The following is a 16397-nucleotide window of genomic DNA, read 5'->3' as shown; positions in this document are numbered from 1 at the left end:
TTGCATTCCAGTGTAATATTAAAAACATCCAAATACTAATTATTGGCCTCTTTATCCACAAAGCTCCCCCATGCTCTCTGACCCCGACAACTGGGAAGTATTCAGTGATTATTTGTCTGGCATATACTCATGTAATTTTTCCAGTAAAACCTGTTTCATATCAAGAAATCCCTCTGCAGCTCCAACAACTACTTTTATCATATCTGACCTTTTGGTTGTAGTTTTAGCCCCGACCAGTACATCAACAACAAACACCAAAAAGACTCTAGTCATCAACCACATGTCTGAACGAACCATAGTTGGAGAATGCGGAATGTGCTGACTCCCCATCATTCCAATCTTTTTACTTATCCTTTGCTCTCTATCAACTTCCTTTACTGCCTCAGCATAGGATTTTTTTTTGTTACTAACAACCTGAATTTGCTTTGCCTTGATAAAATACTCACATCCTCTGAACGCCGCTACATGGTCCCCTCCACAGTTACTGCATTTTGGTGCTGCTGCCTTATACGCTTTAATATCATGATCCTCTCTACATTTCACACATCTTCTTTTACCTCAACATGAACTAGCAACGTGCCCAAATCTCTGGCAATTATAATAGTGCAAGGGAGGGCTAATATATTGTCTAACTTGATAAGACATGCTCCCAAGATAGATTCTAGTTGAAAGAATGTCACCTGCAAAAACCAGTAGGACAGGAGAATCCCAATCGCCGCCTCCTTCTCTCAATTTTAATCGCTTGGCTTCAGTCACTTAACCACCTTTAATATTGTCCAAAATTTCTGCGGTAACTTCTACTTTACAAAAGGACCACTCGACAGTTTTATGGCCAAAAGAACATTTTATCTGGGACGGCAAATGATGTTTACAATAGAGGCTTTCAGGTACCTCATGCGGCCTGGGTGGTGGTACCTCGTGCGGCCTACCTACAACACACACCGGAAGTAAAACCCCGCCAACCCCGGACCAGCCTCCTGTACCAACAGCTTCCCGATTAGTATTAACTTCTAATAATACTCACATTACAACACTTCTTCCCCTTTAAAATCCAACATTCCCTAAATATAAAAATTGGGAAATAAAAACAGTAGTATCATTAGCAACAGTTTACCAATACAAAACACCCAAAAAACGTGGCAAATTCAACATTCATTCTAACAACAAAAACTATCCAATCAAAGATTCAGTCTGTCAGGAGGTTTGCGAGGGCGCTGTGTTCTACACACTACCCCCAGTGACCCAGCAGGCACTGCTGGTGAGGATGTTTTGGGTGGATCTGGCATTGGGGACACAAGAGGGGTCTGTGTGTCCGAGTGAGACTGTTCATCCTCTTCAGGGGACTCTGCCCCCTCTGCCAGTGTGTGTCTCTCTCTGGCAAATCACTGGTGGACATGCTTCCCCAGTAGTCTGTCTCACCATTGGAAACTCCATGGAACTGTCTACCTCTGAGCCGGAATCATGACACAGGCGCACATGGTCCTGATGTCTGCAGAAAACACGTCCATCAGTCAGCTTAACAACATTGGAGACTGGACCACTCTGCTCAAGAATAACCCCAGGTAGCCTTTGCTGACTGTTTCTCACATAGACATTGTCATCTGGTTTTAACTGTCTCTCTCGCACATGTTGATCATGTCCCTCCTTCTGCTTTTCCTGCTTTCTCTTCACTTTTTCTTCTTGTCTGGGTGCAGCAGGTCCAATCTTGACTTAGGCCTACGTCCCATCGGCATCTCTGCTGGAGTGCGTGCAGTCGTAGTCTGTGGAGTGAGGCAGTATTTAAACAGGAAACGTGAAAGCCGGGTACTAAGAGAGGCCCCTGTCATCCACTTCAGGTCTTCCTTTGCTGTCTGAACAGCCCGCTCAGCCAAACCATTTGAAGCTGGGTGGAAAGGGGCCGTCCGAATGTGACAAATGCCATTCTGCCACATGAACTCACCGAACAGCTCACTGGTGAACGTTGGGCCATTATCAGTGACCAGAGTGTCAGGCAACCCGTGGACTGTAAACACTTGCCTGAGTTTGTCTATGGTTGAGGAGGCTGTGATGTTGCTCATGATGTGAGCTTCGATCCATTTGGAGTGCACACATACCACAACAAGAAACATCTGCCCCATAAAGGGGCCAGCAAAGTCCAAATGTAGCCTAGACCAGGGGTAGACTGGCCACTCCTATGGGTACAAAGGAGCTGGTGGTGGCATGTTCTGATTGGTCTGACATTGCGTGCATGAGTTTACCTTGTCCTCCAGATCCTGATCCATTCTTGGCCACCAGACATAGGATCTTACAAGGCTTTTCATTCGAGACACCCCTGGGTGAGTCTCATAAATTTTCTCGACAATCTGTGAACAGCCAGGGGAGGCACGATGACCCTCGCCTCCCATAAAATGCAGCCATCCTGCAGACTCAGTTCCGTCTTGCGTTTGGCATAAGGCCTCCGTTCCACTCCTTCCACAACTCTGGGCCAACCTTGTAAAAGAGAAGTCTTGACTTGAGACAGGACTGGGTCCCTCTCTGTCCATTGCTTGATCTGGGTCACCTTTACAGATGTCTCTGACAGCCTCTCCAATGAAAACAGTCTCTGGAGGCACATATGTAGTAACAGGTGTCTCAGGTAAAGGGAGTCGACTCAGCGCATCGGCGTTTGCATTATCCCCACCCGCTCTGTACACTATAATATACTGGTAGGCTGACAATGTGAGAGCCCAACGCTGTATCCTGGCTGAGGCTAGCAGTGGGATGCATCTGGTCTCACTAAAAAATACATGTCCATAGAGGTACTGATGAAAGAGTTTGACCACAAAAACAATGGCCAGTCCTTCTTTGTCTAGCTGTGAATATCCCTTCTCAGCAGCTGTCAGGGTACATGAAGCAAAACTAATAGGCTTCTCTGAACAGTCCTCCATTACGTGTGAGAGAACTGCCCCGACTCCATAGGGTGAGGCGTTGCATGAAAGGGTGATCTTGTCTGGGTCATAGTGAACAAGCAGCTTCGCTGAGTGCAGGAGTTCTTTCACTTCCTTGAAAGCTTCCTCTTGCTCTTCACCCCACCACCACTTAGTGTCATTGTGAAGCAGCTTATACAGTGGGGCCAAAACCTTTGAGAGGTCAGGAAGAAACTTGCCATAATAATTCACCATGCCCAAAAATGATCTGAGTTCAGTGACGCGCTTGGGGCCTCCTTGATAACTCTCACTTTGTCCTCCACTGGGCCAAGCCCCTCAGCTGTAATCTTGTGTCCCAGGTAGGTCAGGCTCAGTGCCAGGAACACACAACCGCAGCCCTGCATCTGAGAGTCTCTTCAGCACCTGTTCTAAATTAGCCAGATCCTCCCCCTCTGTGGCTCCCGTGATCAAAATATCATCAAGATACACTGCTACGTGCAGAATCCCCTGCAGCAAAGAGTCCATTGTCCTTTGGAAAATGACGGGGCTAGAAGCCACTCCAAACACCAGGTGATTGTATTTGAATAATCCCTTATGCGTATTGATGGTGACGTACTCCTTTGAATCCTCATCGAGCAGCAGCTGTTGGTAGGCGTGGCTCATGTCCAGCTTTGTGAACAGCTTACCCCCTGACAGGGTCGCAAACAGGTCATCCACCCATGGCAATGGGTACTCCTCCAGCTTAGAGACCCAATTCACCGTAAGCTTGTAGTCCCCACATATCCTCACCGTTTTATCTGCCTTCAAAACTGGAACAATGGGAGCCGCCCACCTTGAAAACTGGACGGGCTCAATGATTCTCAGCCCCTGTAAAAGTTCTTGCTGCTCCTCGACTTTGCCTTTCATGGCAATAGGGCACTGACCGGGGCTTAAAAAAACGTGGAGTTGTCTCAGGGTCGATGTGGAGTTTCACGGTCACGCCCTTCAGCATGCCCAGCTCGTTCCTGAAAACGTCACTATACCGCTGCAGAATATCCTCCATTGTGCATGCATAGTTTATTTCATGCCAGTTGAGCTGGATTTTGCGAAGCCAATCATGGCCCAAAAGACTGGGCTCACTGCCCTTAGCTATCACCAGCCTGGCTTCAGCCTTCTGACCCCCAGCTGAAATATCCACATATAACACCCCTAACTGAGGTATTGTCTTGCCCTGTATAGGTCCCGAGTTTGAGCTTAGATGGTCTGATGGGAGGCAGGTTGGATCCCCATGACCTCCTGTAGGTCTCCTCACTAATGACCGATGCAGTAGCCCCTGAATCAATTTCAAACTTAATGTCCTTTCCCCTGACAGTAACCTCAAGTCAAACCTTAAGTGGGCCAAACTCCAGCCCTGCGATGTCGAACACACTGCTGCTGATCGGTCCAAATGATGCAATTTATGCTCCAAGGCAGCAAACAACTTCCAAGCCAACTGGCGCATGCAGCGCCTCAAGGCGAGTCGAGAAAGACACAGGAAGGCGTCTGCTCCTGCCCCAACAGGCAGTGCTCCTTGCCCAATCTGCAACTATATCTGCGCTTCGGACTTCGGCTTCAGAGGTCATATGCATGCCCACAGACGTTGTCTGCGCAACACATCCGTCTTCCTCGGACTTCGAGAGACTACTACTATAACTGTGGCATAACATGGTTCAGGTGGTTCCTCGTCCGTTTCCACCCCAAACATGTTGTAGACACACGCTGACTCTTCATCTGCTTCTTCTAGGTGGTGTGTGGCTGCCTGAGTCTGTTGAGCTTTCCCCTGCCCAGGCTTAACCTTACCCTTCATGCTCCTGCACTTTTTAGCTAAATGTCCCTTCTTGCTACAAGCATGGCAGACAGTATCTTTGGATTTGCAAAGATTTGCATAGTGCGTCCCCCACATCAAAAACGTTCCACCCCCTTTGCCTGTTTACCAGTCTCCCTCCTGACTTGGAGCACTGCTGCCACCTCCCCCCCCCCCCCCCCCCACCCATGTCGTTTCTGGGTAACCTTAGCATTATTAGCAGCCATCTCCATGCCTTGGGCAAGCTCCAGGGCTGTCTTGAAAGTCAGCGGTGGGGTTTCCCCCAACAAGCGGCGTTGTACGGCGTCATTATTAATGCCACATACTAATCTGTCACAGAGCATGTCATCCAACACGGCTCCAAAATCACAATGCTTCGACAGCTGCTGAAGCTCGGCTACAAAATCACCCACAGACTGACCTGGCTTCTGGACATAGCTGTGAAACTTGAACCGTTGGACTATCACTGAAGGCTTTGGATTGTGGTGGTTCCGCAAGAGCTTGACCAATTCGTCACATAGAACCATAGAACACTACAGCACAGTACAGGTCCTTCAGCCCTCCATGTTGTGCCGACCCATATGATCCTTTAAAAAAGTACTAAACCCACACTACCCCATAACCCTCCATTTTTCTTTCATCCATGTGCCTGTCCAAGAGGCTCTTAAATACCCCTAATGTTTTAGCCTCCACCACCATCCCTGGCAAGTCATTCCAGGCACTCACAACCCTCTGTGTAAAAAAAACTTACCCCTGATGTCTCCCCTAAACTTCCCTCCCTTAATTTTGTACATATGCCCTCTGGTGTTTGCTGTTGGTGCCCTGGGAAACAGGTACTGACTATCCACCCTACCTATGCCTCTCATAATCTTGTAGACCTCTATCAAGTCCCCTCTCATTCTTCTACGCTCCAAAGAGAAAAGTCCCAGCTCTGCTAACCTTGCTTCATATGACTTGTTCTCCAAACCAGGCAACATCCTGGTAAATCTCCTCTGCACCCTCTCCATAGCTTCCACATCCCAGAATATGGAATTCCTCCTGGTTTCCGTGGCGTGGCTAAGTTCCTTATCAACTTGTAAGTCTTTGCCATACACACACTCAGGAGAACAGAGTGCTTCTTAGCCTCCTCAGTAATTCCATTAGCACAGGAAAAAGTGTCCCTACCTTTCCTCAAACTCCAGCCAGTCCTTAGTTCCCTCCACAAATTTACCGATAGTCCCAAACGTAGCCATCTGAACGCGAGGCTCCTTGTCCGCTCACAGCTCCTGTTTGAAACGTGCCAACATGTGCACAAAACCAGTTCACCTTGTCACAGCCAATTTTCCCAACATTTTAGCAAAACATTTTCAGCAATCCATTATACAAAATCTTGGCCTGGAATCCTTTACCCATTTGGTTCTCTAATGCTGCTGCCACTTTCAAAGGATTAAGGGCTCTAAATCGTCCTTCCCCTTCCTCTGACCTTTTAATTTTATACAGAACTATAAATTCCTCCAAGTCACCCATTTTCCTCAATTTGTTGTCCCCTATTACATCGGGTCTTTCACTTGATGTACCTCTTTTTTGGCTACCCTTACTTCTGGAGTATTCCACAGTGTCTCACTCTCCTCCTTTGCAGCCATAGGCTACAAACTAACCCTTTCAAACTACTAGGCTGAATAAAGGGGAAGAAAATGAATTAATAAAATATGGAAAAGTAAACTAACTGGTCAACCAAAAGTTAAGGGAAACCACCACTGATCGAACATCAAAAACCAGCAGCTTTTCAGTGTGGTGCCGTCAAAGGTCCTGCTTCTGGCCACTCCTCTTCAGTTACCCATCCTTTTACTTGTCCCTACCAATTATCTCAAGTACTCACTCCCTCGAATCAACTCTCTGTTTCACCCTACAGTTGCCCTCTGCACTCCTTTTAAAACACTCTCACCTCAGCTGCTTCCCAGCACTCAGCGCTCTCCCGAGCCCCTCGCTCCTCCTCCTGCTGCGACGGTCCCACAATCACAAAGCTTGCCACTTGGAGTACTGTGCTCAGTTCTGGTCCCCTCACCACAGGAAGGATGTGGAAACTGTAGAAAGGGTGCAGAGGAGATTTACAAGGATGTTGCCTGGATTGGGGAGCATGCCTTATGAGAACAGGTTGAGTGAACTTGGCCTTTTCTCCTTGGAGCGAAGGAGGATGAGAGGTGACCTGATCAAGGTGTACAAGATGATGAGAGGCATTGATCATGAGGATAGTCAGAGGCTTTTTCCCCAGGACTGAAATGGCTGCCACAAGAGGACATAGGTTTAAGGTGCTGGGGTGTAGGTACAGAGGAGATATCGAGGTAAGTTTTTTTTACCCAGAGAGTGGTGAGTGTGCGGAATGGGCTGCCGGCAACGGCGGTGGAGGCAGATACGATAGGGTCTTTTCAGAGATTTTTAGATAGGTACATGGAGCTTAGTAAAAGAGAGGACTATAGGTAAGCCTAGTAATTTCTAAGGTAGGGACATGTTCGGCACAACTTTGTGGGCCAAAGGGCCTGTATTGTGCTGTAGGTTTTCTGTTTCTATTTCTTTTGTGTCCCCAGTTTGAGATTGTTGGCTAATGTTAATTGATATCAAGACTTTATTTACTGAAAGATAATAGAAAACAGGAAAATTAACATAAAAAGTTACACAGGCTTACAAATAAAATCCATATTTCCTCCTGGTGTAGTAGGGGATTATTTGGCCCATTCAGTCTATGCTGACCCACAGAGAATCATGTGTGATTACCATTAGAAGAAAAGTATAGCATTATATAGTTAAAGTAATCTCCTCCAGAAATGAAATTTCATGTCCTTACAAGTTATGTTGGGGTGATCTGCTAACTATTGCTTATGTGTGCAGGCTATTGATTCTCCCAGTAGAGTGAATTTATGTAAATATATGTGTTCTCTAAGTAAATTACCACTTGTCCCTTCTTGGCATATTTAATCATAGACCTTTCAAAAGTCCATGGATATAGTTCTCAAGTGTAGTTCCGAATGGAATGTCCCGGAGAAGTTGGCACTAGTAACCCACAAAGAAACGAGACTTGTTTAGGTAAATCTGTGAGTCTGGAGGTAAAGTGCAGAAACTCAAAGCCCCTGGGTTGGTTTGTTTGTGGGTCAGAGATTCGAGGCTATCTGGTTTGCCAGGAACTGACAGTTGGAGCTGAACGTTTGTAAGACTGAGAGTCCTGGGCCAAGGTTCTGGGGAGGTGTCTGTGTGTGTATGTGGGGGGGGGGGGGGGTGGGGGCGGAAGAGGTTGTTTTGCTGAAGTTGTCTTTTTCTTCTTGTTTCTACTACTTGTGCTGTTCTGCTGAACGTTGTGGGCATACTATGTTGGTGCTAGAATGTGTGGCAGCACTTGCTGACTGACCCCAGCACATAAATAGGTGTTAGTTGTTAACATAAAACGATGCATTTCACTGTAAGCTTCAATATACATGTGGTAACTTCTCTTGCTTTCAACTTACACTAACTTTCATTTCCCTGGCCTTGACCACCTCATTTTTACCATGAATGTTCAGTCCCTATGCACTTTTATCCCACATCAAGAAGGCCCTAAATTTCTCCACTTCTCTTTCAATAAAAGAACTAACCAGTTATCCTCTGCCACCACCCTCCTCCATTTAGCATAGCTGGTCCTCACCTTCAACTATTTTTCCTTTGGCTCCTCCCACTTTCTCCAGACTCAAGGAGTAGCCGTGGATAATTGTATGGGCTGCAGCTATACTTGCCTTTTCGTTGGCTACAGAGAACAGTCTATGTTTGAAGCCTTCCCTAAAAATGCTCCCCATCTCTTCCTCCACTCCATCGACAACTATATTGGTGCCGCTTCAGGAACTCGTGCTGAGCTTGTAAATTTCATCAACTTTGCCTCTATCTTCCACCATGACCTTAAATTCACTTGGTCCACTTCTGACAGCTCCCTCCCCCTTTTCAATCTCTGTCTTCATCTCTGGAGACAAATTGTTGACCGATATTGTAATTATGGATCAATTTCTTTTAAAACAATGACTCCCCTTGGAACTAAATATGGACTGAGAACCTACCTATGCGCATTGACCTGCTCTCTCTCTCTTGCTGCAATGTGAATACACCAGTTAGAGCCATCTCCCGCATTTATTTAATATGTAGTTGTACAGACCCAACAGACATCTTTTATAAACCTACCCATTCCCATGGTTATCTTGACTATACCTCTTCCCACCTTGTTGCCTGGAAAAATGCCATTCCCTTTTCTCAGTTCCTTCGTCTCTGCCACATCTGTTCCTAGGATGCAGATTTCCTTTCCAAGACATCAGAGATGTCGTCCTCCTTCATAGAATGGGATTTCCCTTCCTCCACTATTGATGCTGCCCTCACCAGCATCTTCTCCATTTCCCAAACAACTGTGTGCATCCTATCTTCCTGCCACCTTAACAGTGATAGAGTTCCTCTTGTCCTTACCTACCACCCCATGACCCTCCACATCCACCACATCATTTTCTGCAGCTTCTACTATTTTCAAAGGGATCCTACCACCAACGATAGCTTTACCTCTCCCACCCCCTCCGCTTTCGGCAGGGATCATTTCGTCATCCATTCGTCCCTCCCCACTAATCTCCCTCCCAGCGCTTATTCCTGCAAGCAGCTGAGGTGCTACACCTGCCCATTATGCTTGATTCATCTGTAGATTATATCCTTACTTTCATAAGTTATTGTGTGTTATGTGTACTACTGTGCTTTATGCTCTGGTTTTGAGAAACGTCTTGTTTGACGGTATACATGTATATAGTTGAATGACAATAAATTTGACTTATAACACCAGTTAACCATTAGGGAATTAAAAACATGCAATACAGTATTGAAATGCATTGTAATGTAGTTACTGATATTCACGAGATCTTCTGTGTGGGAGTCACAATTGATACCAGGTAAAATAAAGACTTGCCCACATCTCAATGGAATGAATCTTTCCTTTGTACTAGGGATACTTCTAACAACTCCTGTCTTCAGTGAATCATAATAGTTTCTCCTTTGCTTCCTTCAAAGCATCATTCTTCTACTCCCTTTAACCACTTTTTGGTAATCCAGTCTATTAACCATTTCTCTTATCTGATCTGCTCAGTATGCAAGTATCTCAAAGAGCACTGAAAATTCTTATTATAACCTTTAATCTCAGCTAACTTTGCACATTGATTAACTTTAGTTCCAAAACACAATCAATACTGGTGTAATCTCTGTGCAGCTGTACCTTTGTGAGACCCTTCTAATGCAGGTCTGAGGGAACTTACAAACTTCTACATGACTGTTTTGAGTTGGTAGACTAGTTCAAAGACTCAGTTGCCAGTCTAGATGAGTATGTTGCTCCCATCACATACTTTATCAGAAATGTGTTGATAGCTGTATACCAACAAGAAAATTTGGATGTTCACAAAGCAGAAACCATGGATCAACCAGGAAATCCACTCTCTTCTGAAGTGCAGGTCTGCAGGGTTCAGATCAGGTAGCCTTGACATTTACAAGAAATAAAGATATGACTTCCATAAGAAGCTAAGAGACAGTACTAGTGCAAAGTTGAGACCAAATCCCTCCGTCAGATATGGCACATCTTACGTATCATAATAGGTTACAAAATGAAGTTAGGTAGCATTGCTGATAACATTACATCCCTTCCTAATGAGCTTAACACAGTCTATACATGTTTTGAACAGAAGGGAATGGGTGAGTCACTATCTACCCTGACAATCTCTAGTAGACCTGAATCTTTAGTCACCATCACTGACATAAGAGCCGTCTTCCAGAGGGAGAACTTGTGGAAAACATCATGCCTGGATGGTGACCCTAGCCATGTCCTTGGATCCTGTGCTGATCAGCTGGCAGGGGTATTTGCAGATATTTTAACCTTCCCCCTTCTTCAAGCTGTGATTCCCTCCTGCACTAAGAAGACCACTATCATCTCAATACCTAAGACAAATGAGATAATGTGCCTTAATAGCTACTGCCCAGTGGCTCTGACATCTATGATCATGAAATGCTTTGAGGGTCTGGTCATACCACACAACAACTCCAGCTTTCACCCACTGTAATTTACTTACTGCTGAAACAGGTCTATGGTGGATGCCATCTCCCTAGCCCTGCACTCAAACCTGGAGTATCTGGTCAGTAAAGACACCCTAAGGCAGACCACACTGTATGACTGCTGCTCCACCTTCAGAACAATAAACCAAGAAAACTAATGACTAACTGCAGACCACGGGAATCAATGCCTTCCTCTGAAACTATCTTTGACACCCTGATTTCAAACACTCAAGGTTGTCAGCAACATATCCACCACAATTATTGTAAACACTGTTGCTCCACAAAGTTGCATCCTCATTCTCCCGATTCTACTGCCTGTATACTCCTGACTATATGGCCAGGTTCTCCTCTAACTACAATGACATGTTTGCACATTACACCACCATAGTGGGCCGTATCTCAAAAATATTATACTGTTTATTTTTAACTTGTCATAAATGCACTATTTGCTAAATGTCAACCTTCTGGAATATGATTTATTACTTGTTAATTTATTTGTGGTTATTTTATATGTTGTGTGTGAGTTGTGCTTGGTCCAGAGGAACGTTGTTTTGTTTGGTGGTATACATGTGTATGGTGAATAACAAATAAACTGAACTTGAGTGATGAGTCTGAGTACAGAAGGAGATAGAAATCATGCCAACAACCTTTCCCTCAATGTCATCAAAACTAAAGATCCGTCATTGACTTCAGGAATGGAGTTAGGGCACTCAACAAAAGGCACACTTTCAATTAATTTTACCAGGAGAATAGAATTGGAACCAGAATCGGGCTTATACAGGTATTTCAAAAACTTATTTATTTTGTGACAGCAGTACCATTCAGGCATAACAGATGACTATCTGTTATAATAAAAATAGACAAATAAATAGTGCTAAAGAAGAATAGTGAGGTAGTGTTCATGAACCATTCACAAATCTCATTACAGTGGGACAGAAGCCGTTTCTTAAAATTTGAGTGTGGGACTTCAGGCTCCTGTACCTCCTCCCTGATGGTAGAAATGAGAAGAGGACTTAATAATAGATGGCAAAGCAACACCCACAAAGTGCTGGAGGAACTCAGCAGGTTAGGCAGCATCTATGGAAATGAACAAACAGTCGACGTTTTGGCCCAGAATGTTGACTGTTTATTAATTAGATAAATGCTGCCTGACCTGGTGAGTTTTCCAGCAATTTGTGTCGGTTGCTTTGGATTTCCAGCATCTGTAAACTTGCTCATGTTAATGATAATGTTGCTTTCTTGAGGCACTAACTCTTGAAGTTGCCCTTGGTGGTGGGAGGGTTGTGCCCATGATGGAGCTGGCTGAGTTTACAACCCTCTGCAGCCTCTTACGATCCTGTGCATTTTCAAGTTCAAGTTCAAGCTTATTCTGATTTCATTCATACACATGTATACCATCAATCTAAACAACATTCCTGTGGTCCAAGGTGCACAACACAGTACCTATAGCTCATACACAATACATATGTGCCACAAATAAAGTAACAAATAACAATACACATTTAGAGCACAAGTTAACATGTAAACAGTATTAATGCTACCAGTGCTTCATACATGGTGAGACCTGGGTGGTGACAGGGAGTTCAGTAATCTTACAGTCTGGGGGAAGAAGCTGTTTTCCATCCTAGCAGTTTTTGTCCTAATGCTAGGGTACCTCCTGCCTGATGGTAGGGGATCAAAAAGATTGTTGGATGGATGGGAGAGATCATTGACAATGTTAAAAGCCCTGCATATGGAGTACTTCTGGTAAGTTACTCGGATGGGTGGAAAATAAATCCCAGTGCTCCTCTCAGCAGTACTCACAATCCTTTGTAGGGTCTTGCGGTCAGATGCCTTACAATTTCCGTGACAGACGGTGATGCAGCTGGTCAGGACACTCTCAATGGTGCGCCTGTAAAAATTGGTTAGAATTTTGGTTAGAAATTAGCAGAGCCTCATTTACCTCGGTCTCCTCAGGAAGTGGAGATGATGCTGTCACAAACAAGAGAAAATCTCCAGATGCTGGAAATCCAAGCAACACAAACAAAATGTTGAAGGAAGTCTGGTAGCATCTATCGAAAAGAGTACAATCGACGTTTCAGGCCGAGACCCTTCATGAGGACTGGAAACAAAAATGTCGAGTCAGAGTAAGAGGGTGAGGGAGGGGAGGGAACAGCATAAGGTGATAGGTGATACCAGGAGGGGATGGGAGGAGTGAAGTAAAGAGCTGAGAAGCTGATTGGTGAAAAGAGACACAGGGCTGGAGAAAGGGGAATCTGATAGGAGAGGACAGAAGGCCATGGAAGAAAGAAAAAGGGGAGGAGCACCCTAAGGAGGTGATGGGCAGATAAGGAGGTAAGATGAGAGAGGGAAATGGGAATGGAGAATGGTGAAGTGGGAAGCATCACTAGAAGATTGAGCAATCAATGTTCATGCCATCAAGTTGGAGGCTACCCGGACAGAATACAACCTGAGTGTGGCCTTACCAAAACAGTAGAGGAGGCCATGGATTGACATGTTGGAATGGAAATGGGAAGTGGAATTAAAATGGGTGGCCGCTGGGGGATCATGCTTTTGCTGTCAGGTGGAGCATAGATGCTCAACATAGCAGTCTCCCAGTCTACGTCTGATCTCACCGATATACAGGAGGCCACACCAGGAGCACCAGGTACAGCAGATTACCCCAACAGACTCACAGGGGAATTATGTGTTAGACGTGGAGGTGAGTGGGGACAAGAGGAACCCTATCCCTGGAGGGTGGCGAGAGTATGGGTGAGGGCAGGCATGCATGAAATGGAAGAGATGTGATTGAGAGCAGCATTGATGGTGGAGGAAGGGAAGCCCCTTTCTTTGAAGAAGAAGGACATCTCCTTTGTTCTTGAATGAAAAGCCTCTCCTGAGAGCAGATGTGGCGGAGATGAAGGAATTGAGAGAAGGGGATGGCATTTTTTTTTTTACAAATAACAGGGTTGGAAAAGGTATAATCCAGGTAGGTAGCTATGAGAGTCAGTTGGTTTATAATAGACATGCTGTGATTTCTTGACTAAAGAAGTGGTGTTGAGGGACTAGGTGAAATCGTCTGTTATGTGCGCTTCCAGAAACTTGGTACTCCTAACTCTCTCCGTGGAGGAACTATTTCTATGCAGTAAGGAGTAGTCAACCTGCACTTTCTTGAAGTCCACAATCATCAATTCCTCTGGGTCTGTACTTGCTGGAATTCAGAAGGATGAGGGGGGGGATCTCATTGAAACCTTTCGAATGTTGAAAGGCCTCGACCAAGGATGATTCCTATGGTGGGAGAGTCCAGGACAAGAGGGCACAGCCTAAGGATAGAGGGGGCGGAGAAATTTATTTAGCCAAAGGGTGGTGAATTTATGGAATTTGTTGCCACATGCAGCTGTGGAGGCCAGGTCGTTGGGTGTATTTAAGCCAGAGATTGATAGATTCTTGATTGGACATGGCATCAAAGGTTATGGGGAGAAGGTCGGGAAATAGGGTTGAGGAGGTGATAGAAAAAAAGGATTAGCCTTGATTGAATGGTGGAGCAGACTCGTCGGGCCAGATGGCCTAATTCAGCTCCTATGTCTTTAGCATTGTTCACATTGAGACTCAAGTTGTGTTCACACCATTTTAACAGCCACTGCACCTCCTCTTTGTGTGTCATCTCATAGTCGTTGTTAATGAGGCCAACCACTGTGCTGTCATCGGCAAACTTGAGGATTCAGTTGGAGCTGGATCTAGCAGTGCAGTCCTGTGTCTGCCACCTCCAAACTAGATGGTGATGCAAAAGTAAGAATGCCCTCCATGGTAGACCTATATATACTGTATTTGCTGGAATCTTTAGTGACATTCCAAATCTCCTCAAACTGCTAATGAAGTACAGCCAGCAGTATATGCTGAGCCCAGAATAGATGCTCTGAGATGTTGTTGCCCAGGCACTTGAAACTGCTCATCCTCTCTATGAGAGTGTATGTTCTCTTGACTTCTCCTTCATGAAGTATGCGATCAATTCCTTGGTCTTTCTAACATTGAGTGGAAGGTTGTTGTTGTGACACCTTTAGATCAACTGACCTTTTCATTCCTATACACCTCCTCGTCGCCATCTGAGATTCTGCCAACAACATAGATTGTGTTTGAGCTGTGCCTAGCCACCCAGTCATGATTGCAGAGCAATGGGTGAAGCACACATTCTTGAAGTGCGCATGTGTTCTTTGTCAGTGAGGAGGAAATATTATCACCAATCCATACCATCTGAATTGAATTGAATTGGCTTTATTACTTACATCCTTCATATACACGAAGAGTAAAAATCTTTACGTCTCCGTCTAAATGTGTAATTTATAATAAATACTATGTACAACAAGATAGTCAATATAACATAGAAATACGATTGTATCAGCATGAATTAATCAGTCTGATGGCCTGGTGGAAAAGGCTGTCCTGGAGCCTGTTGGTCCTGGCTTTTATGCTGCGGTACTGTTTCCCGGATGGTAGCACCTGGAACAGTTTGTGATTGGGGTGACTCGGGTCCCCAATGATCCTTAGGGCCCTTTTTACACATCTGTCTTTGTCAACGTCTGAATAGTGGGAAGTTCACATCTACAGATGCATTGGGCTGTCCGCACCACTCTCTGCAGAGTCCTGCAATTGAGGGAAGTACAGTTCCCATACCAGGCAGTGTTGCAGCCAGTCAGGATGCTCTCAGTTGTGCCCCTGTAGAAAGTTCTTATGATTTGGGGGCCCATACCAAACTTATTCGACCGTCTGAGGTGAAAGAGGTGCCGTTGTGCTTTTTTCACTACACAGCCAGTATGTACAGACCACGTGAGATCCTCAGTAACATGTGTACCAAGGAATTTAAAGCTGATCACGCTCTCAACCCCAGATCCATTGATGTTTTTAGGGGTTAGCCTGTCTCTATTCCTCCACAACCAGCTCCTTTGTTTTTGCAACTTGAGGGAGAGGTTGTTTCCTTGACGCCACTGTGTCAGGGTGATGATTTCTTCTCTATGGGCTGTCTCATTATTTGTGATAAGGCCAATAAGGACAATCAATATTGTCAGCAAATTTAATTAGCAGATTGGAGCTGTGGGTGGCAACACAGTCATGGGTATACAGAGAGTAAAGGAGGGGGCTTAGGATATCGCCCCGAGGGGCACCTATGTTGAGGGCCAGAGGAGCAGAAGTGAGGGAGCCCACTCTTACCACCTGCCGGCAATCTGACAGGAAGTCCAGAATCCAGCTACACAAGGCAGGGTGAAGGCTGAGGTCTCTGAGCTTCTTGTCAAGCCTGTAGGGAATTATGGAAACACGAGGAAATCTGCAGATGCTGGAAATTCTAGCAACACACACAAAATGCTGGTGGAACACAGCAGGCCAGGCAGCATCTATAGGGAGAAGTACAGTCAACGTTTCGGGCCGAGCCCTTTGTCAAGACTAACTGAAAGAAGAGATAGTAAGAATTATGGTGCTAAATGCAGAACTGCAGTCCATAAACAGCGTTCTCACTTAAGCATCCTTCTTCTCTGTCTGTAGTCTCCCAATGAGAAAGTAAAGCATCCAGTTGCAGAGGGAGGTACCAAGGCCCAAGCTTGAATCTCTTTGAAAGTACTGTGGGGATGATAGTGCTGACTGCTGAGCTGTCA

This window comes from Hemitrygon akajei, chromosome 2 (genome assembly GCF_048418815.1).
Source record: "Hemitrygon akajei chromosome 2, sHemAka1.3, whole genome shotgun sequence".
In the NCBI taxonomy this organism is placed as follows: Eukaryota; Metazoa; Chordata; class Chondrichthyes; order Myliobatiformes; family Dasyatidae; genus Hemitrygon; species Hemitrygon akajei.
This window is presented reverse-complemented; position numbering follows the sequence as displayed.